Genomic DNA, 25,207 nt, shown 5'->3' with positions numbered 1-25,207 from the left:
AACTTTTTTGATTTATCAATCCAACAACGATAATAGGCTGTATTGGCTTTGTTCGATCGTTTCGGGAAATCCACCAATTTAGGCATCGGCACCGGCAGTAGTGCCCACTCGAGGGGCGAGATGTCTCGGTTTCACAAAATGTACAAATAAGACTTCTCCATATACAGAACGAGCGGGAATTAATTTATACAATCTTTCGGAACGCCATCGTGCGGCCAAATATGGCCCGGACACGGACGGTTGACGATGGCGGCGATGGCGTCGGATTGTCGTCAAATCTTTGCGAGTGCGATTTTCTAAGGAACCCACCGAACTGGTCTTGGCTTGGATATGCCGAACGATTGCGCCACCGCAAACATCAGCTAGCTCTCCACTCACAAACTTATGACTTCAGCCTTAGTCTTATATTATGGAAAAACAACAAGCTTCTTCCTACACGATAATTAAATAAGAAAATATCTCTTTGTGCGCCATGGAACACCAGCAATTTTTATTTTTTTCAATAACTCCGATGGTCAAAAGCGGTAACTGACGAACGAATTGGTTAATGACAACTACGGGGTAGCGGATGCAGATGCCAATTATCGCAATGTCAGTGAAGCTATAAACATAAACGATTTTTGGTCAAATTGTATCGTTCCTAGTGCGTGGTAATTGATTGGAACTGAACAACGGAGTAGCTGCCACTACCGTTTCTAGTATTTTTTGGGTTTATAGAGGTATTAATCTTTTGGTAATTCGCTTCTCGAGTAAAATAAAACTACCAGATCCAATGTACGGAACTGGTAATCCACCCCGTGTAGGCAGAGCGAAAGACCATTATCGTCTTAACAATTACATTACGCTCGCCACATTGTTGCAAGTTTCGATACAAAGTTCCACTAGAAAAAATGCTTAAGTTTTATAATTTAAATAGAGGGAAACTAGATTACTAAAAAAATGTTTTGATCTACCTAGTGGTGTGATGGTGCCTTTCTCATTAACATTTCACGAGAAATCGATGCAAGTTTTATGTTGGACATCTTAAATAACTGTATCCAAAACCGGAATCGAAAGACTGTCGAAATGCAGTAAGTTTCTAGGGCCATTGAATAGCCAGGCCTACAAGTTCGAATAGTTTTATAATTTAGAAAATTACGTACTTTTTTGTGTCATCAACTATATGAAGGTTAGACATTTTTATCTTTTGTTATCTTGTCTTTACCTCAGCACCATATTTAACCGAAATCGCCGCACCGGTAACAGACATTCGTGGCTGTGCCAAGATTTTGTTTTCTTTAAAACGGTTGAAAACTCGGGCTCATGTGTGCTCGATGCCGATGGTCTGGCATGTATTTTCAAAATAGAGCTTCGGTGTTGGTTTTAGTTCTTTTACCGCATGTATGAAATCGAACACCACACACAGCGTGCTTCGTTCGTTTCGCTTTATAAGATAATTTGAAATTTTCCACTCATCACTTTGTAATTCCGGAACCGGAATTCAGATTCGGATGAAATTCGGGAGTTATGCATGGAATCATAAGACCTTTAATTTGAACCTAAGGTTGTAAAAACCAGTCACACCATCGCTGAGGAAAGTGAGTGAAGCGAGAGTTTGTAACCACTATTTCCAGCGCAACCGCAACCGGAGGCCGGGGACTGGTATAGCCGGAATGGATACAATCGGCCGTCAACTGACAAGGCCTATCGATTGGAACTTATTTGAGCCCCCAGCAATCCCATATTTCATTGTTTTTCATCACTGCTTCGTATAACTGCTTAAAATGTTCAACACTCTTTATTCTGTAATTTCGGAACCGGAAGTCGAATCCAGATTAAATTCAGAGGTTTTGTATAGAACCATTGATTTGAATCTAAGTTTGTATAAATCGGTTGTAGTTCACATTTTACTGCATAATTCCGTAACCGGAAATCAGATCCAAACATAATTCAGGAATTTTGCATTGAACCGCAAGACCTTTCATTTGAATCTAAGATTGTGAAATCGCCATCTAAGAGAAAAGTTAGTACAGAAAGGCATGGGTTATAAAAAAAAAAACAAATATAATATTTCCTCAAATACCGTTGAAGCGATTTTCACAAACTTAGATTCAAATAAAATTTCCTAGGATGAAAAGTTTTGAATTTTATTCTAATCCGACTTCCGAATGTCAGGATTAGTAAAAAAATTTCAATGTTAATTTTTCATAAGCGAGCTAGTTTGTAGACCGTGTTGAGTGATCATCAAACAAAATCATCTCGGCTCCTTAAATACCGGAAGTAGTGGTCACACTTCCTGCATTATGGATTCACTTCGATTTATCAGAGACGATTCGACCAATTTTTCACAAACTTAGATTTAAATGAAAAGTCTGCAATTCAAAACTGGAGCTCATCAATTGCTCATACTAACTGTAATAAGGAAAGCATTATCACTCCTCTAGCAGAATTAAAACTGGTTTTTATTAATGGATTTCATTGATATTCAAGCTGATCAACCAGTGTTAGATTTGGCATGGATTGCATTTGGATGTGCTATGATCACAGAGGCGCCATTTTAAATATCTAGTCTGCAGTATTGTTGGTGAATAACGATGGAGCTTCTCCGGTTAAGAACTAATTTTGTAGAGCCGTTGGAAGCAACATCCTGCTTCGTGCGGGGTTGGGATTCGAACCCAGGCGGGTTGCATGAAAGGCATCGACTTACCCATCACGCTATACCCGCCCCCAACACGAATTTTTTTTTCCATTTGACGAAGCGTTTCACTCCATATTATCGAGAGATGAGAAGCGCTACGTTAAGTTGAAGAAGCTAGAAAGCGTTTCATGCGATAATTTTCTTTAGTTGAGGGTTACAAATCATGAGTTATTTTGTGGAAATTATCAATGTTAAAAACCGTTAGAGGGGTTTGATTCTTGTGGTAAACGAGTTACGATGCTTTACTTTTTAGGATGTTATACGTGTTACGAAGTGTTATATACATCGCTGTTTTGTATGTTATAGTTATTACGAAGCGTTACATGCGTTACTTTTTTTGTAAGTTATAGGAGTTACAAAGTGTTGCATAAGTTACTTTTTTTGTAAGTTTTAGGCATTACGAAGTGTTACAAGCGTTCCTTTTTAGTAAGTTATAAATGTTACGAAGCGTTACATACGTTACTTTTTTGTAAGTTATAGGCGTTACGAAACGTTTCATGCGTTACTTTTCTGTAAGTTATATGCGTTACGAAGCGTTACATGCGTTACTTTCTAGTGAATTATAGACGTCACGAAGCGTTACTTTTTGCAAATTATAAGCATTACGAATCGTTACATGGCATGGAATATACCGATCAAAATTAGCACGATTACATATCTTTTCGTGACGTAAACTTGTATCTAATTTTGAAGGAAAATGAGCATAAATATTATTCAAGTGATTTAATTGTTCTATTGTATCCATGAAGGAATCATTCGTTCTTTTCTTGATATGAGAGTATTCAGTAAATTGAAATTTTAAGTCACATGATTCAACGGTTTCAATGTTTTAAATGTCACCTCCCGAAATCAGAAACAGAAACGATAAAAAAGTTTGAGAAATATTATGGGGCTGTTGATTCTGTAGATTACACTGTGAGATAGAGGAGAGTTACGTGATAGCTAAAACGCACGCATCGGCTGGTCCTACGAATCAGAACAAAATCAAAACCACATAAAATTGATGATGAAACCGGGGTGAAATAAATGGCAATAATGATAATAATACATAAAATTGTACTGGTTGACCGGAAAGAGAAAGTACGCGAGCATGGCGAGTGAAACAAGATTCTGCAGATGAGAAAAATATCCGGCCGCATACTTATTTAGGGCTAGAAATACAAACGCAAGCGCACTTCAAGTACATGTTTGGCTGAATCCATTATTATACGCCAGAGAACAGAATGATAACCCGACAATAGACTGAAGTCAGCACGAGTGTTTCGAAGCAGCACCAGTGCCTCAAAGGGCGTTTCAGTGGGACGGAAAAATCACAATGTCGGTTATCTAGGATCGGCATAGTATTCTTTTGAAGGTGTTACCGTCAATTTTTTTTTTTCTATTCGTACAATTATTTCAGATAGTGACTCGTGATCACGTTCAAATGTATTATTGCTGATACGCTTGGTTCGAAAAAAAACTTCCGAATATGTGACATAAACGTTGAACTACTCGAATCATACTGAATAAATTGGTGTCAAAACATGAGTCCAAATTAGTTGCAGAAATGATCTTAATAAAAAGGTAATGAATATTTCAACGAGATTGTTTCCATGAAAGAGAAAAGCATTATCACACCACTAAGTGGATTAAGAATAGTTTTTTTGTCTTTCAATCTCTAGGCAGCCGGTTACCGAGAGAAAAATATGAAGTAATTTTAATTTACAACTATGGAGATACTTGGAAGATGTCAAAATAATTGTCGAATGGTCCTCGGTTTGTCTCAGAGCACAGGGTTTGAAATATTCATTCACCGGTGAATGAGCATATAGTTTCCATTGCATTATGAGCAAACAATTCCACCGCTCATAAAGAGAATGCCTTGCCAGTCAAAAAAAAAACACACAAACAATAAGCTTGTGGAAGCAACAATTTTCCACATATGCACAGAAGGTATTAGAGTCTTCATGAAGCACAGAAGCCGTGAATATAATGTTCTCTCTCGTGATCTCTCGAAAATGAATCAACCAGCTGGATAGCAAAAAAAAAGTCTTATAATCAATATTCATCATGGAATATTTTTTCATTGCGTATTTCTATGGCTTGTTGAGAGCTGTAAAAATCACATGTCCCAATAACAGCAAAACCTTTATTCAAAGATCATTCGACAGTTAAGAGTCAGTCATCAATTTGTCAGTGCAAAACTGAATATTTAATCTTCAGCTCTATCTAGTCCAGTAAAGATAGTTGCCTGCCATGGGGTTATGTGATAACACATTCTCTCTTACCGAGAGAAGGAGAAACAGTGGTATGGTGAACGAAACGAAATACAATATACCGTCGAAGTAAAATTAATAATACAGTTAAAGTTAGCAATTGAATGTGAAATCAATAAAATAAGGCATATTACTCTAGTTGAACAACACCATTGCAAAAGAATCGCCATATTCAAAATGGTGACAAGAGACGCGGACGAGTTAAGCTTACCACCACCCGAATTTTGAAATAGTAAAGTAAGACGTATTCACGTTAAAAAAACAGCCGGTATGTTAGAAAATTGTTAGTTGAAACAGACATACCAAGAAACAAAGTTAGAAAATTTTAATTATTATGATTATTTGTCAGAATGCTTAGTTTATGTGGAAAGATAATATGATTGAATATAATTTAACCATGTCAAAATTATTGACCTACTAAATATATAAAAGATTCCATCGCAGCATGAACTGACATGCGTCTCAGAAGATGATATTTTTATAATAAGAAATTTAAATGATTGGGAAATTTCAGCGGATATCCGTTGACGAAACAGACTGAAACAAATTGGATGAGAAGCTGAGCATATTGAATTTCCGTTTAGTTATAGCCGTACAAACAAACGAGTATACGTCAAAACGGCCTTCGTATGCATGCTTTGCTATTTCAGATGGGATTTATGAGTCTGCATCTATCTTGTGTCAATAACTGTCAATATACGTAAATGTTTGTTGTCTTCTACAATGCTATCCGTATATACATAAGAACATGTCGAAACCTAATACCGCATTCCTGAGTTGCATCTTCGAAAACGCTAATTTTATTACTTGATTGGTTTCTATTGATGAACTTAATAGATGCATCATGAAAAATACATTTGAAGCAATCAATCAGAGTAAGGTATTATCTTTCGTTTGACGAATATTTTTGTTGTTTCTTTATAAACGTGATTCATGCGAAACTGAGAACTGAAATACACGTAGTTTTATCGGTTGGTGTCGCAAATACTTGCTATTTAAAAAATCAAAATCACGTGAAATGATTATTTCAAATGCATGTGCCGTTTCTAGTTTTCGAAATTTCCTTCACTTTGTAAACATCAAAACAAAACAGTTTTTCCGAAACATATGGCAAACAAACGGCATGCTACTTGTTTTCCCATACCAAAATCAGAAAATCCATCATTGCAACAGATGCCCAGTATCATCGGTTTGAATCAACAAAGGAAACCGCAAACCATGCCTGCTGGCACATTGTACAAACTCGGATTCATCACGACGACGCCGGTAGTGTGGCAGTACCGGCAGCTGTCGGCCGCTCTTGGACGACACACGAACCGCATTCCACGCGTTCAAATCGTTGTGTGTTTCCAAAGTAAAAGCTACATAAATTGCCCACAAGCGCATGGTTAATTGTCAGCGAATGACGCCATCAAGATGTACTATTTAAATGATGATTTATAACAGAGCGCATCGGAAGGGTGCTGACCGGCGATTAAAATGTCCGGATGATCTGCGAGTGATTCGTATTACGGAAGCTTTTCCCAATACGCATTAGAGTGGTGCCCATACCGTGTCAAATGTCACCGAAAAGCATAATTTACGTTTAGTCTAACCAATTTGAAACCTCGAACACTCCGAATCTATACACAGACAGCGCATAAAAATCTTCGAGGCCTGGTGGAGAAGTGGAGAGGGAACTGATACAGCGCCAGTCGACCCTCCCACGATACAATGAGATCTATTGAGCAAGTGCAAACAGCTTGAAACCTCTACCATGATATCTTCCACCCACTTCGTACCGCCTGCGGCACTTGTTCGATGGCATGTTCCCACACGTGTACGTGAGGAATGAAAAAGATACCGCTCGAAAGAGACTTCCATCTGTGAGCAAGATTCAAGATTCCTTGAAAGGAGACTTCGGCATCGAGGAGCACTTTCTTCTGCACGCTAGAAATCATTGCGAATTTTGCAGAACTTTCTTTGGCGAGACTTGAAACGTTAGGGAAAAGTAACAAAACGAGTACTGAAAAGGCTGTTGGAAAAACATATGTTCATAGTTGGCTGGGTTGTGCTGCTCCTGTAAATGTGTCACCCTAGTTAGTTGTCGCTTTCAGTTGTGCGCAAGTGACTTGCGTAGATGCGAGGGAGAGGTGCTGACGGGTCTAGGCAGGGGTGCTGAGAAACACGTGACACTCCCTCTCCGCGTCTTAGCTTTAGCGTGGGGTCTCGATTTAAAGAAATCATTCATATTAAAAGGATGAGGTAGGGAAACTGATTCACTTAATGTAGCAAAACAAATCAGTTTGTACAAAAATGATTACTGTAAGCACCATAGAATCTAAAACGTTTCAAAATCTTTGTGATATCACTGTTTGTCATCAATGGGTAACAACACCGAGTTTTTATTCTGCTTAAATACAAATTTTTCACACAATTTTTTACAATTTCATTTGTAGAGTTTTATTAGTCGAATATTTGCAATTACCTAATTACAATTATTTCCACGTGATCTTCGGTCAAGATGGAAAAGACGTACACTATTGCTCTCATGCCAATACTACTGTACCAAGTAAGTTTCCAGCATTTCACAATTGATGATGTCATCAGTGGAGCATTCTGAATGTTTGGAATGAAAAAAATGTGTTTAAGGCCTATCAGTAGCTCTTGAAAACTTATTGTGCGGAATATGGTCAAACGGACAAAAAAAACGAGAAAATGGAAAGCCATGCCAGATTAGAAATTTCTTTTAATCCACCTAGTGGTGTGACTCATATTCACATATATGATATTATGGTAATTTTCAAAATAAATTTCATCGATTCTTGAAAGGAAACAAAAAAGTTTGTATGTGAATTAATAAGTATAACCTACAAAATGAAACAGTTCTCAGATAGGTTAGGCCATCTCTGAGAAAACGATCTGAGAACCGGTATATTCAAAGTCGATTTGTATGGTCATTATTAAATATAAATAGAACAATATTCAGGGCTTCAGTTCGGTTTTACATCTCATCCAAGTCAGTCGATAAAACAAAACCGCTTACGTTCGGGACAGAAGAGACCAAGTACAGTATTGTGTAGTGAACAATAGAACGACCTCGACATGAGTGAACCAAACGAACAAAAGCTACCGCCGACACGAAAGAATACAATTGTTGTTGACTTCAGGCAGTGCAAAATTCGACCTTCGATACGAGAACTTGAAGGTTTGCTTAAGGAGCAAATGTATCTTGACATTAAACGTGTGCATTTACTTCAATGCAATAAGACGAATAATGTTGTTTACATCCAGTTTTATAAAGAGTTGGATACAATTTTTTTTTTTTTTTTTTTTTTTTTTTTATACAATTCAATTCGAAAAAGACAATAACGATGTGCATTATGTGGAGCACGAGAACATTAAGTACAACATTCCAGTATATATGGATGATAGTGCTATAGAAGTGCGTGTGCATGATCTTCACTCAAGCGTCACCGATTCTTATATTCGCAAAACTATGTCCCAATACGGAGAGATACCTATACCTTCTTATGTGATTTTCGGTCAAGATACAAAAATTCCGTGCAAATCACTTGTTACCTATGACAATCAGATGGCCACATGTCAATATTGCCTGTTCACTACGGTAAGCCATGTCATAAACTGGACAAGGAGACAACTACACCAAAGGACAACGGTGCTTTCTTCACATCAACCCCAAGCAACCCCAGTACACCTGTGACAGTCACCAACGACAGTGAAGCATCCCCTTCAACGAAACCATCCAACGTATCCCCTATAGAACAAAGTACACCAGCTGCACTTAACAACTTACCATCCAACCAATCAGCAACTGCAACCAATATACAACAAGGTGCATCTACAGCAACTAGCAACGAAAAGAAGACGGAAATTGACAACAATACCATCGATGCGGCAATGAATGATGATACGAACCACGAACGAAGTGCCCCTCAATCCTCGCAGGAGGGAAATGGAAGCTCCTCTCCCCCTAGAAAAAGGGTGACAACGAGATCCAACTCAAAAAAAAATTATTTAGAAAATCGGCTCAATCGGCCACGTAAAGCTTGTACGAAAATAGGCCTGAATAAAAAATATCTTTTAAATAATATTCAGGGCTTCTGTATGTGACCACAAGACCATTCATTTTATCCTATGTTTATGAATATCGGTCAACCCATCTCTGGGAAAAGTGAGTGAATTCTATTTTGAAATATACGACCACTATTTCCGGTGTTTCCGGAATTGAAAACCGGGCATCTGGATAATCGAAATCGGCGTGATTGGCGTCTACTGACAATGATTACCTATTGGCAATACCTTTGAGCCGGTTTATGCTTTTCCGTGTTTTGTTTCGCCGCTTCAAGTCACGGTATACCATTTTTACCACTCTTCACCCTGTAATTACGGAACCGGTAGTCAGATCCGAATGATCCGGTAGTCGGATCAGGAATTCAACATGCGACCACAAGACTCACATGTACATAAAGACATTGCTCTACTTGACGAGCTGAGTCAAATGGTATATGACACTAGGCCCTCTGGATTGCTGGTGTCATAACTAGTGATTGCATAACCTTTCTCTATGAGAAAGACAAAAAGTATATTGCTCCATTGGAGATGACACACAGAACTAATTCCTTGCACGAAAATGCGTTCAGATTCATCCAAAAGGTTAGAAATTGACTACCATATGAGTTGAAGCTTAGATATAGAAAACGACTTAAATATGAAACGCGAAACTACTTTTCCTATAGAAAGTATGTAACTGCCGGAAAAAACGACTGATGATCGGAACCTCGGAGAATACATATAATGGCATTAGTTATGTAACCAACTCACCGCACACCAACACAACACACTCAATTTTCTCATTCTCTATTGATTTCTACAAACTTAGGCTTATTTGAAAACTACTGACATACTGATCAGGTTTGAAAATGTCATGGCGAACATTTCCGATTTGGGAGATATACTCTTCTAAAAGATCGAGTAGATGTCTAGAGATTGTGAGAGCCAGTTCATTGCCATGACGTTATTTTCCTCATATCATGTCTTTGCAAGGCGACTCCGATATTCGGGGTGTTCGCCAGGTACTGTTTTCTTCTTCTTCTTCTGGTGGCGTCACCTCACTTGAGATGACGCCGATTGATGGCACAGTGATTTAGCTAACATATATTGCCAGTTAGTTTTCGTTTATAGTCCAAAGGACTTTCTTTCCACTGGACTACAAGTGAAACCCTCGCTATGTGACAACGTGGAGTCACCGAAGTACGAATGAAAATCCTTTCTTTCTCGCGAAATACTCGAATTTTCACCGCACTAACACGATACGACGTGTTCACTCGTTGAGGGTTTCACCGGAAGTCCCAGGCAGCGATGCCAGATAGTAGTAGTGTCATTTCCGTAGATTGGCATTTTTCTCGAAAACTCTCGCGGTGAAAACCTTTTTTTTTTTTTTTTTGCTCTTTAGACCAAACTAGTTTCCGTAGTTCTCCGTTGATAAATTAAGATTTCCGTAGATTTCCGTAGAAAAAAATCCCATTTTCCGTAGATTTTGTCTACGGATCCGTAGATCCGTAGAAAATGGTCGAATCCGTAGATCTACGGAGATTTCCGTAGATCTGACATCGCTGGTCCCAGGTACTGTTTCACTGTTTGGCCGGTTGCATCGACCTCCTGCCCAACTGTCTGTTGTCTGTTGACTCATGGGTTACTATGATTGATGTTGCATGCGTAATTTCGTCACTGCGGATGTAGATAAACTTATGAAAAATTGGCATTTTTGTCCATTTTTTTTGTAAATGCAAACGTTATTCAACAAATAAATGAACACTCCATGCAATATATTACAACGATTACTTAAAGGGTTATTTATATACCTTAAGTTGAGGAGAAAAAATGAGCTAAGTTAGGTGTTTCAGATTTTTATTTAAGCCCCCAAAAGACAGTTTGCTGGTAGTACTGTTCAAAAAGAAACAAAAATAAGCTGAATTTATTGAATTAATAAAAAATATTAGAAATTGTCCGAGTTGTGGTCCCGAAGGGCATTTTTGCAGAGGCTTGCGGTGAACAATGTCCAAGGTATTTTCAATCGATTTAAATTTTTTAAATTTAATTTTGGGTTTCAAGAATTATAAACAGAAATTCATGGCAAAAAATCAAAAATTTGTAGATGAAAAAGGTATCGTTTTAGTAACTGTATTTCTCAACAAATTTTATTTCGAGGTAATCACCTCTTGAAAACCATTAAATAACGTTAGTGCACCGGAAGTTAGTAGTTAGCAACATTGATTATTGAATAAAAAAGGGAAAAAAACATATTTTGACATTAGTTTTCGATATATTGTAGAAAAATTACATTTTTATTCATTTCACTGATTATATTGAAGAAAATCCTAGTTTCTGTGAAACGCTCGCACTTTGGACTTGACATTATTCATTAAATTCTGCACAGTTACTTTTGTGACTTTCCTGGTGGCAGCTGTCCAGTTTTTTTTAACTCCTGCATGTTCTGGGACACTGTACCTTTCTTCCGAAAGTGCCGCTTGACAATTGCCCAATACCTTTCAATTGGCCGAAGATCCGGGCAGTTCGGTGGGTTGATGTCCTTTTCCACGAATTGTACATTCTTTTTTGACAACCACTGTAGAACGGAGTTGGCGTAATGGGCTGAAGCCAAATCCAGCCAGAAGAGAGGAGGAGCCTTATGCTTTCTGTACAGTGGCAGTATTCTCTTCTTCAAACACTCTTCCTCGTACACCTTGGCGTTAATTGTGCCCTTCGTGAAGAAAATCGACGACCACAAACCACAGGTACAAATTGCTTGCCAGACCAACACCTTCTGCCCAAACTTTTCCATCGCCACCGTGGTGTCAGCGTCGTCCAGGTCCTGGTATACCGATTTCGTATAATATTGCGGTCCGGGCAGCGCTCGAGAGTCTTCCTTGGCGTAGGTTTCGTCGTCGATCACGATGCATCCGTCTTTATTCTGTAGAAATGGTGCTGGTGTTGAACTGCTTGGCCAAATCTCGCGTCGACGCCGATGGGTTTTTCCTGATGTACTCAACCACTTTTAAGTCCCGGCCGGGCTGCCTGGGACCCGTTTTCCTATCGGCTCGGGGCAAATCCTTCATGAAAAGGGTCTTACCGAACTTCTCGATAATATTTTTGACACTGGTGTGGTGCACTTTCACCCGTTTTGCAATTTCGTTGTACGTGACACCACTTTCTGAACACCAAGTGTGCAAAATTTTCTTTCGCGTTTCCGGATCAATTCGAGTCATCATTGAAACGATAAACCGTACCGAAACCAATCGATTGCGCAGCTGTTATTGACATGTAAACAAACATGTCACCGCAAAACACGCTGCAAAAAATTAAACCATTTCAGAGTAATAACTGTTTGAATGTTGCTAACTACTCAACTGTCAAGCAAACGATTGGAAAAAACTTGTTCCAAATTCCACCTAGTGGTATGAAAAACCCTTTCTTTCGCCATTTAAATAGTATCATTAAAACGTTTATATGATTGTTTTTTCGGAACAAAAAGTTTTCATCTAGAGTACTGCGAACTTGTTAAATAACCTAAAAGTAGCTTTCTAACGCGTCTAATATTTTCTTAGTCAGTTTTAGTTCCGAACCGAAAATGTTCGCCAAAACCCTTCCGAAATCGATTAGTGACCTCATAGAAGGTTTAAAAAATGCTTAAGTTTATAGAAATTCGTTGAGCCAAGAAAGTTTCTGCTTCGGAATCTAAATAGCTGTTTGAAGTTTTAAATGCACTTAACTTTGTTGTACCGGAACTGGAAGTCAAATCCGAGTGAAATCCAATAGCAGCCAATGGGATTATAACACCCTTCATTTGAGCCTAAGTTTGTTAAAAGCGATTTAACTATCTCTTAGAAAAATGAGTGACATTATTTGACACATACAGGTATTGATCAACTCCTTTTACTAGTCGAATTTTCAACCGATTACCTAACCTTTCTATATGAAAAAGGAAAAATTAATTCTGGGAAATTTTCAAATCGCTTCATAAGTAATTTTTTTGGCCAGCAAAAAGTGGGATCGTTTTTCTAGGTCAAAATGTATTTATTTCAAAACAAAATGAATTTTAAGATTAATCAAAGTATCGTTCATCGCTAGTTACTACCTCTCAGGCAATTTTCGAATTGCATTTATCTCAAGAAAATGTCTTGTCTTTTGAGGTGATCCAAGTAAAAAGAAAATTTTCGATTTCTGCGAAAGAAGTAAACCGAAAGAAGTATGAACTGCCATATCGTGCTGCATTAATCGGAATAATCAGTAATCAGAAGAAGCAATGTCAGGAGAATACGACGGGTGCGGCAGCTCATAGCCCTTTTGGTCCCACCAGATGAAAAACATGACCTTCGAACTATGCATGTTCAGCTTTGATGTTGATCAGCCTCAACATCAAAGCTGAATATGGGCATAGCGTAGTATTTTTTAATCTTTAGGTTATCATGGAATATCCATTTTTCATCCCCATTTATTTTGTCTTCGATTTTTTTTGGTTGTCCAGAGCGAGGACATTCTTGACGCGTCGAAACCATTGCCTACATGAGTTGGAGCAATATCACCATAAAAATCCACAAGCATTTGATGCGATTCACCTGCACTTATCTTTTAATTAAAACAGAAACCTAAAGTTTCCCCCAAATGCTGCCTAATTAACACCAAATTGCGGTGTTGAATAGTCGTTCGCACCGCACGCGTATAGCTCTTGGCTCCTGGAATTTTTTTCTGGCTACCTAGAGTTTCATTGATTCAAGGCTTCAGTATTTTTCTAGGCTACCTGAATCACTAACAGTCTTTTGAAAGACTAACAATTAGTCAGCCTCTCTCAAGGCTATACAAAGAGTGATATTAGAGTGACTAAGTGATACAAAGAGTGATATTAGAGTGACTAAGAAATTAATCAGCCTTTTTTAAAGGGCTAGCTATTCAAAGAACTATTCTTCGAACTGATCAGTCTTTATTAAGACTAGTACAAAATCAGTCTTTATCAAGACTTTTCCAAACTAGGAGTCTATTCGAAGACTAATTTAACTTAGTTAACTTAATTTAAAATTTCATTCATTTCAAAAATGCCTGCGTCCAACCGGAAAGGCAACAAGCCTAAGACTAAAAATAATTCAATACGGAATAAATCACAATCCGTTATTAAACATTTTTCTAATAACATTCACGATCTTATAGAATCTAAGACGGACGGATTTCCCTTCCGTTGATTCTATGCCGTCTAACAATATTTACGAGATTCTTCCTGAATCCGATTGTAGCGACTTAGAAGAAAATTCTTCAAAAATTCCCAAAATGGACGCTTGTCGTTATGGGAAGAAACAACTATCTATGCCACCAGTGACGGTGATGATTTCCGACTTCAAAGCATTCCGAACTGAGCTTTCTACTTTTTTCCCAGAAGTAAAAGTCTCATTTCAAATCGGACGAAGAGGAGAATGTCGAGTCTTGATTGATGGATTGGAAGATTATGAACGTCTCATTCGATATTTTTTTTCCATAAATACGTTTATTTCTTAAGGCAGTTTACATAAGTTTTTCTTCGCCGTAGCATCACTTTTACATGAAATTCTTATCCTAATTTAATTCTAACATAGTCACAACGATTTGAATTTATTAAAACATATTCATTCGATATTTGTCCGAGAAACTTCATAAATTTTATTCATATGATATAAAATCAAACAGACCTTTCAAGGCTGTCAAAAAAAAGGCTTATGAAATGATCAAAGTACTGATGAAATTAAAAATGAACTAAAAGAATTGCTTGGTTTTGCTCCTTCCCAAGTAATACTCATGAAAAAAGAACGAATGGTACTTCTAAACCACGCTCTGGAATTTCCCATGAACTTTACCTAATACACTTCAATCGAAGTGACGTAAACAATTTGAAAACTTTAGAAAAAGTACGTTTCATTTCCCACATTAAAATTCATTAGGAACATTGGGAACGGCATAATCGTATTGCAAACTTAACGCAATGTCGTCGTTGCCAAGCTTTCGGCCATGGAACCAAAAATAGTCATATGAATATACAGTGCTTGAATTGTGGTAAATCGCATTTGAAAGACGTTTGTCCAATGAATGAAACCACTGATAAATTTTCATGTTCAAATTACAATGGAAATCATAAATCCAATTATTTGAAATGTCCTGTCAGGGAAAAAATTTCAAACGCTCGTTCGCTTAGACAACAAGTCAAATCAACGACCTTAAATTTACAGAACATACCTGAAAATTAAAAAAAAAACGTTACAAATGCCACACCTAATTCTTCTAAGGCACTTCTTTCTTCGAATTTAAAACAAAAAACAGGTACGCCTTCCAATTCGTCTTCTAACGAAAACAATTTATTGACAGGTAGATAGACCTCGTCATCATCTTCTTCTAATGTCAGCTATGCTAGTATAACAGGTAGAAATATACAACTTAATTCTTCTAATGTAAATATTCAAAACACAGGACCGCCTTGCAGTTCATCTTCTAACGAAAACAATTTATTAATAGGTAGATCGGCCATATCATCTTCTTCTAATGGCAGTCTACCTACAAACATTCCTTCAATGCCATTCGTTTCTTTAAATAAAGTTGATTTAGGCGATATAACTGAAAATAAAATGATCTACCTACAAGATCAACTTTTTCAAATGATCATCCGAATGAATTCGACTTCATCACTTTTTGAAGCATTTCAAATCGGATGGCAATTCGCAAATAATATTATAATAAATTTAAAATTTAACAGTGATGTTAAATAATTATTTGAATATTTTAAATTGAAATGCTCGATCTTTGAAATCGAGGAAAGATGAATTTTATAATTTTCTCAAAGTTCACAAAATTCATATTGCGACAGAAATTTTTCTTAAACCAAATGACAAAATGAAAAGTAATCCACATTATGTGGTTCATCGATTTGACAGGTTTACTGGAATGGGTGGTGGAGTTGCCATTTTTGTCCAACGGCAAATTAAACATAGAATTTTACCTTCTTTCAATACTAAAGTTATTGAAAGCTTGGGAATCGAAGTTGAAACCATTCATGGAATTTATTTCATCGCTGGAGCATATTTGCCATTCCAATGCACCGGCGAACAATTAAATTTCTTTAAAGGCGATTTGCAAAAACTCACAAAATATCGACCGAAATTTTTCGTAATAGGGGACTTAAATGCTAAGCATGTCCAGTGGAATTGTAGGCAAAGTAACAGTAATGGTAAAATACTTCATAATCAACTCTCAGCTGGTTACTTCACAGTTATTCATTCCAGTAATCCGACTTGTTTCTCTTCCGTGAAAACCCCGTCTTCAATTGATCTGGTTCTAACGGATCAAAGTCACATTTGTAGTGAACCGATTACACATGCTGACATTGACTCAGATCATCTTCCTGTAACATTCAGACTTTCGAACGAAGCTTTAATTAATCCAATTAGTTCTATGTTCAACTATCATAGAGCTAATTGGTTGGATTACAGATCTCACATTGAAAATCATGTGGATCATGAAACTAATTTAGAAAATTCTGCGGACATCGACACAGCATTCTGAAAATGATGTTGAAGCGTCCTCCCTGGTTTAGTACAAATGAGTTACACAGACTCACAAATATAGAACCATTAGATGTAATGTCACATAATATTATAAGCAAATTCCGACAAAAAAATCGATGCAATCTTCAATTGTTAGTCTCTGTATTAGTTAATAAGTTAGTAGATAAGTTCCTTTTCCCCATTACGCAATACAAGTAGGTTTAGAATTTTCCCTACACAAAAATCTCAGAATTGCGGAAGCAAATGATGTCCTCATGATAATAACCAAATCATATATATAATAGGGCTGAAAAGTCACCACTTGTGGCTGAACACCCAATTTAAATCTTAATAATTTAATTTTAACTCATATTCCAATAAATAGTTATTAAAAAAAACACCAAATGGCTCATAATTAACATAGTGAAAAACAAGGTATAAAAAAACTCGAATTAATATGAACTGAATATTAATGACCCATGTCTAACCTCTCGAAAATATCGACATCATCTATTACTGTTCAATACACATAACAGCCAGAGCCATCATTTGAAAACGGACTGTACTAATTTGTACTTTCAATATATTACGAACAAACTGAACACGAAAGTTTTGTGGTGTACAATTTCTAATACCATAACATTCTTTATTAACAAAATAATTTATTGATTACTCATTTGGCATAAAATTATTCAGTGGCATTAAAGTATCAAATTTCGTCTGCAATATGATTTTTTGGAACCGTGATGAGCTGTGGGCTTAGACTCCCTAATTTTTTTTATCGTGTTGCAATTGGAAATTATAATCCACGCGTGGTAATTTACACTCTGATAGTACCTAAGACGGCACTCTCTTTCGCTTTGATTCTTTGTTTCTTTCCAAGCGTGACAACCAGCATAAACTGATACGTCAGTTGCTAGCACAGCAAATACTATGAGCTTATGCACTATGCAGAACAACGTCACTTCCTCCGACCTAACCCAGCACAATGTTACCCATAGTGTTGCTGTCATTATTTCTGTACTGCCAGCAGCTTCACTGCTGTTGGCTTATTCGCGACGCTACATTTAGAACAAACTCATTAAAGAGAAATGTATACAAAACGATAATCATGTTGCATTTATGCTGCTGCTGGTTGGTTATTGATAAATACGGGAGACGGCGGTGGCTCGCCCTTTTCGGTGGCTTGATTTGGCCATGTTTTCTACCGGCTCTTCTGTCGCACGGGTACGTCACGGTCGCTAGACTGCATGGTTCATCATGGGAACGGAAGAACGGAACAATTCAACAATACTGCGGACCATGTGTAGCCTGTAAATGGGTGTGGATATCGACGCAGGGAAAAATGTTTGTTTCAATCTAGTCAAAAGAAGCGAAAATAAAAAATAAAAGAGGGCTCTATGTAGTAACGCTTTATCGAAGATGTCTGAGTGATCGGTTCAGTACAATCATGAAGGGCCCATAAACAGTACGAAATAAGATGAGCAGGAAAGCAATTCACTTAAATTTGGTCGATATGCTCATATGTTAAAGTCGATAATTTACCGACTTAAACTACACAAAAACCAACCTTACAGATACCCCTCTATTTGCTCGTGCGATGGGTGCGGCATATGCAGTGCAGGCGCATAGCATAAACAACCAACAATGCATGGGTCGATGTAGTAATACTCCCGGAGAAAACCGATGGATGATGGCATAAGTGATCATCGCTTGTGGTAAACAAATGACGCTCATCGAGACACACTTGAAGAACACGCCGCAATCTCGCCTGCGCGTACAACATGTACGGACTGAAGTCGTGCCGTAGCTTCGAATAAACCAGCAGAAGACCTTATTTTGACCCTCGAGCTACCGCGTACGAAACCATTTCGATGAGGCACAAAAGCCGCACCGCATATTCGAGCGTATCTCAAAAAGAAAACCATCACCTTCCTAGGGTTGCGAAAGTTTCCTGGGGTTCTACGACGTCACTTGATCTATGTGTGGTTGTTCGCAGCCCACAACGGCCTTGTGAGTTTACGATTTTGTTTGCTCTTGCAAATTTTTCTCTATGGCTCGACAAATTCAAAACTGAAATGAATTTTTCGACTTGTTTGGTTTGTTTTTATGCTGATTTCACCGAATTCCAAACCAGCTCGTGCCTTTGTCACGCGTGGTCGAACTTTCTGCCTTACCGATGAACCATATGTTTATGCTTGACATAGTAGCTGCTAACAGTGAGCTCATAAAGATAGAAACCTAAGCTAAATATTGAATTTACTACAAAATGATTTCAAATATCGCATTCAGCGATCTATAAGTCAAACAGACAAGAGCACGAAGATGGGGTGGCGGCAAGAGTGTGAAGTAAACCACGATGACGGAATCCGGATGGGAGGGTACTACACATATCTGTATCGAGTGATGCTGGTCCGACCCGTTGAAATAAGTGGGAACGAGGGGAAAATGCCTATAAAAAGAAGTTGGAATTAAAACAAGAGTCATCTACCCACATTTTGCTGCAAGCCGATACCTATGTGTGAGAAGTCCTACTCCGATGTAGAAGACAGCGAGAAACAAAATTCGTGCAGTAGAGGGACGAAGAATGTGATCATTCCTGAAGTTTTGTACGTTTGTTTTCGATTTTAAACATTGCAGCATCTTTTCGAAAATTTCCACTGTTTTTAAAGGTATTCATCAGATTTTATTCCAACAATTGAAACTACTTTGACATTCCAAACGTTCGAAAATAGTTCTGTTAATAAATATTGAGCAATACCACCAATTCGAATTCCTTCAACCTGACTGACTGTGAGCTCTTCTTTCATCATTCGATTTGCTTGAGATTCTGTTAATCGATACCAAGCTCCCCTTAGAAGCAACAGTAGAACCTGTTGACGGTAGGGACACGGTGAACGAATTAACTCACTTCGAATATCCTGAACACCTGAACGTCAGTTCCCTCCATCAGGCGGCTCGGTGTGATGCGTTTCTTTGCCTACACCTTCTATTTTTAACTTTCGATTTCGTTTTCATCAGGGGGAGAAATCTTTCGAAATTTTGAATTCGTTGAAACTGGTCTGAAAACAACCTGAAGGTTTGAATGAACGAATAAAATAAAAGGTCAACGGAGGAAAGATTCAAAAAGAATTGCATTGTTATGAAATAATTCGTTTTATCTTTACAATGGTGCGTAGAAAAGTGTGTAACTTGTTTCGTGGGAAACTGAAAAGTCGTTTTACCCTTTTTTTATTTAGTTTTGAATCTTAGGTAAAAATGAGGCTGATTTAACTCATTCGCACAATAATTATAAGAATTTTGTTTATTGATCCCAAACGTGTATGTAGGTTTACCATAGGATGAATTGGATGATTATAGATAAACTCAAGAGTACAAATAAAGTGAAATCGAAGTATGATGTGTGAAAAATATTTTCAAGACGTAAGTTTTGCAAAAGTTCTCCCTACCAATGTATGTGAGACTTAAGTAAAATATTGCTAGTTTATAGAATGAATTTCCTAATGTTTTCAATGTTTCTGAAAGAAATTGTCATCGTCCGTTTCTTTTGGGTCAGGAAAATCCGGGTTTGAGAATCGAACATGGGTAAGCTGCCTGGGAAACTATGGTCTTACACTCCACGCTATTCACGTCTACACGTATAAATAATTATATACCAGTGGCGCAAAATGATTCTTTATCGAAGGCAGAAGCATTTCATTGTAAAGGATGATTTTTTTACTGGTGTCTTTTTGGCCAGAATGTTTTTGACAGATCACGCGTGAATCGTGTATTGTGTCTATAATTTGATCATGAATCTATTTACGAACGAACAACGTGAGCAAATTATTGAATTTTACTATTAAAATACATGCTCGGTTAAGAGATAGAGAGATCCAATTTTTTATCGAAAAATTGTGTTCGGTGTCGAAGCTCATTTCTGGTTGGATGGATACGTCAATGAGCAAAATTGCCTCATCTGGAGTGAATACCAGCTAGAAGCATTCCAAGAGCTACCAATGCATCCGAAAAAAGTCGCTGTTTGGTGTAGATTATGGTCCGGCGGCATTATTTCGCTGTACTTCTTCAAACGTTTCAACAAGACGGTACCACATCCCACACTGCACGCGAAACAATGACCTAATTGAGAGCCGCCTTCGGTGAACAATTTATCTTACGTTTTGGGCCCGTCAATTGGCCACCTAGATCGTGTGATTTACCGCCTTTGGACTATTTCTTGTGCGACCATGTTAAGATTCATATCTACAAGGATAAACCAGCAACAATTGACGTACTGGAAGCCAATATTGAAGCATTTATTCGTGAGATATCGGCCGATATGTGTCAGTAGGATCGTAGGACTAGCCATGCAATGATTCTGTACGCTAAGAATCGGCTGCGAAACCTGTTGATGAAACAAAAAGGCCAAATTCCACAAAAGGAATGCAATGCCAAGACTTTGCTTTTACCGGCCGATATGTTGGAGAGGAGATTATATTGACCGCTCTTTAGGTTCCAATAAAGATTTCATCAATTATCTCCATTTTTTTTGTGTCCTATACCTCTTAAAATCATTCTTTAATTATAGTAACTACCCTTGTATATAAATTACTGTTCTTAAGTAGGGGAGACCGGGGATGGTTGGCCGAAGCAGCAGATTGGCCGAGTGGAAAGGCTATTACGCCCAGTGGCGGTATTAGGGACATTAGGTAACCCATTTTTGTCTTTCCATAAGCCCAGTTTAAGGATCTTGTGAAATCGATTACATTAAACATAATGTACCAATATTAAACAAATTTGAATGGATGAAAAAATAAACAGATTTTGTTTCAGCTAATTAGTCCATATGATGTAGAGAATCAAGGAACTAAAAGAATGTGAATAGGATAATCTTAGTATTCTTCAGATTTCTCAATCAAATCGCAATCGCCGAATCTACTTTTCTTCTTATTTTGATTTCTATTTTTTCCGAATATTCCGACAGCTTATAAGATGGTCATAATCATTGTGTACTGTTCAACTGAATCTTGTTCGTGCCTATTTGTAGGAGTAGATGCGTTTTAATTACTATTCAACGAGTGTTGTAGGACAATTGGTTCACTGATCGCGTTTCCATCCATTGAAGAAAAACTTGAAACAGTTGTATAATTAATATATCTGCGTACCTGGGTTCGAGACCACATAATTTTTCGTTGAAAGCCTTGCAAACTTTAAAATATTCTTCGCTTGAGAAACCTAGAAATGACCCTTGGAATATTTAGAAATGTTACGGTTATCAAAATATCAGGTGTTTTTAAGTGGCCTCCTTAAAAGCCAGATGAAGACTACATGTAGCATCATAAATCGCTCGGAGTCCTTTATCCGACGGATAGTAGCGTTTTATATGCTTGCGGAATCGGTTGATTCTCGATCGCATTATAAAATTCGAAACAACTCCAAATCCCAGCAGAATGCAGTGAATAGACTGTTTAAGCGAAACTCGAACTTTTCTATACGAAATGTGACTAAAAAGGTCAAAGCGTCATATTCTTTCGTTTTAAAAGGTAATAAAGTGACAGAATATAGTTTAAGAAAAAAACAATCAGATGATGATGAAACAAATGTATTGCTTTCAAACAGATTTCTAGTATTTTCATACAACATTACAACTTGGTAAGGCCAACGAAATTTTTGAAATTCTCCCGAAAGAACATGGTTTGGCAGGCTATTTGTAGTTGTGAACTAAAAAGCAAAATCATCATAACTACAGGTACGACTAACCAACAAGTTAGGTGTCTACCACAACGCCAGCATCCACCGAAAATCACATGAGTTCTATATCAGTTCGGCCTGATTCGGTGTCTTGCTATTATGGTAAAGCGGCTGAGAAGTGATATGGGAAAAACAACAACGAGATTTTACCAAAGGTCTGTAATCCTCCGAACACCCCAAAGCTTCGTCCAATAGAAAGATAAGAAGTCATTGTGAATTAAACCATGAGAAATCAAGAGGACAGGCAAATAATTAGGAAGATTCTACAAAAGTGGGAAAAAATTTCCAACCTTCCCTTATTCTGCATAAATTTGCACATACCTAGATTCAAGTAAAATACTGTCGATCTTCAGAATACTTTTCTGACTTACGTTAGTAGTCAACAAAAATTACGCTTTGGTGAGAAAAAACTAAGTATATTGTTTTGATAAATTAACAGTTATGGAAAAAGTAAGATAAAATAACAAATTCTTCTATTGTTTGCTATCTATTTTTTTGCTATCTGCCATTACGTCCACAACTACATCCGATTGAGGATGAAATTAAATACAATGTTCATTATTCCGAATAGTATGATTTAAAAATTACTGTAACTTCGTTACCAAACAAATTAAAGATTAATTTCACACCTAAACGATTTCGTAGAAAAATTAGAGTTACCTATTTCTTTTTGTGGTTTAGAGACAATTGCATGATAAGTTTGGCGATCCTTCTAACATTAAGAATTTTGCAGGTCTTGGTTCTAACATACAATAACTGGCTTATAAGACCTTTTCCTCTGGATCTCGCTTTTCGGAATGACGATACTAGAAACCGTCAATTCAATCAGGGCTGTTGTACCATTAGGCATGTAATTAGTAGAGTCACAATATGATTTTGACGATTACTCAACTTTCATTCAATGTGATAAAATCGGATTCAATATCTATGCTTCGGCTCTAAAAAGCGAAGCGAAAACTCGAAGTGAATGCACCTATTTTCACTTTACTCTTAAGGTCAATCTATCTAACAGAGACTTTCACTCTAACTAATTGTTTTCGTATATGAGATGAGTACTCGAGCTGAGGTGACCACTGAGGCCCTTACCCTATTACACTCTTAGAAAAAATGAAAATTACGCGTGACGTAAATTTAAGAATGCCGTATTTTCCTGGTTGATAACAGAATATTATAATATAAGCATTCACATATGTTTACTGATGGCTGAAAAAAGTGAGCTGAAACGTAAACTATAATGCAGTTTTTTAATCTTTTTATCACCGAAAAACATCAACCTAAACCAGTAAACATTACGAAACGGTGATCAAAACTGAAAACATTTAGGCTTTACGTTTATTTGGCTGTAAATTTCAGTTGAATGAGCTGCCAATTGTTAATATTTACATGATTTTGTGTGTAAATTTGAATAAATTACGACGCGGTTTTCATGTGCATCTATTGAGACGCAAATTTACATTTTTTCCCGTTGTGTGTAGTATAGATCATAAGCGTATGACAATATAAATAGACTTATTGTTGCTGCACTTATGAAAGTTTCATGATTTTGCTTTTTATATTTTAGATAAGCAGTTATTAGTTATTTTTGAACGAAGTAATTAAAAGATGGCGCTATTATTTCTCTGATGAAATTTGCAACATTTGATTATGCTGTTGGTTAGAAGAAAAATTCAATTGAAATCTATCTGCAACTATATCGTACACTCCGTTATCTAGCAAACTTTCGTCAATGCCGCAAAATGCTCAACATCTGTAAAGCTTAAGCCAAACGTTATTGAATCTGTCTGACGCACTGTTTCTCATTGGGTGTGGTGGATGCAACAACAGAAGCGCTTAATGCACACATGTGAGGCAAGGTTTTTGCCTTTTCTTGCCACCAGTAACATAAACCAGAGACAGTGGAAACGAGGCGAGAAAAAAAGCCTATAGAACTAGGTACGTAACCCTGGCGAAGAAGTTTATTTGAACCAGCGGATCTGCCGATGACCTGTACGTTGGTTGTGCAGCACTGCGTACATACCTTCCATAAATACATCAAGATGGGATAAAGTCGTAGACTCGGTCTTACAGTTTTTCACATTTCAAGGATAGGAAGGGAGTGCGGAGAAAAAGAATACTGGAACAAAATGAACAGTCAAACATTATGCTTCACTGACTGAGCGAGCGCACCCCGCAAAGGAAACACTCGATACATACCGTCACATAGTTATATATCTATCTACATGCATAAACTCTGCCATAGTGAAGCATCGCTTAGCATAAATTACGCTCTCACTGGGAGCCTGAGAGCAGTGGAACAATCTTCGCTTTGTCATCGAACGCCAACATAAAGAGCCTGCGGGCCAACATAGAGAGAAACACCATGGAATATGGAATGAAGAGATCACAGCAAACAACGCGAGAGACTTAAGTCGTATGAGTGGAGTGATGCGCTCTCTCGCTAGACCTACGCGGAGTCATGAGAGTAGCCGTCGGCATTGTATAGTGGGACAAGCGTGTATTGATGGTATTGATACGTGCGTAGGAATAGTCGACTCACAGAGCCGAGCATACTAGCGTACGAACATAAAGTTACTGGCCAACAACGGTATCATTAGTGGTAGTAAGTGTGGGACGGCACATTCATGTGGCAGGTGATTGTAGTGGTGAGCAGGCGGGTCGAATGAAACTTTTCACCGTTACACGGAGCGTAGTTGAAATAGTAATGACATCGAAGTAAACAAGCACTATAAAAAAAAAACTGTCTATGAACCATCTGTCAACATTCTTTCTAAATTATGTGAAGGAAAATGAGTACCTATCCGTAAGGCGGGAGTATGGTTAAATGTATGCCTAATGCGTTTTAATGCGTTTGGTTCCCATATCTTAAAACTGCGCTCGGCCAGCGGATTTGTACCAACAAGCATTCAAGCATAATGAACATTTGTTATTTAAAATACGATCAACAAATGCGTTTTATTCGACAATAACTCCAATAGAGAAGCTAAAGT

This window comes from Malaya genurostris, chromosome 2 (genome assembly GCF_030247185.1).
Source record: "Malaya genurostris strain Urasoe2022 chromosome 2, Malgen_1.1, whole genome shotgun sequence".
Classification (NCBI taxonomy): Eukaryota; Metazoa; Arthropoda; class Insecta; order Diptera; family Culicidae; genus Malaya; species Malaya genurostris.
Note: the sequence above shows the minus strand (reverse complement) of the source record.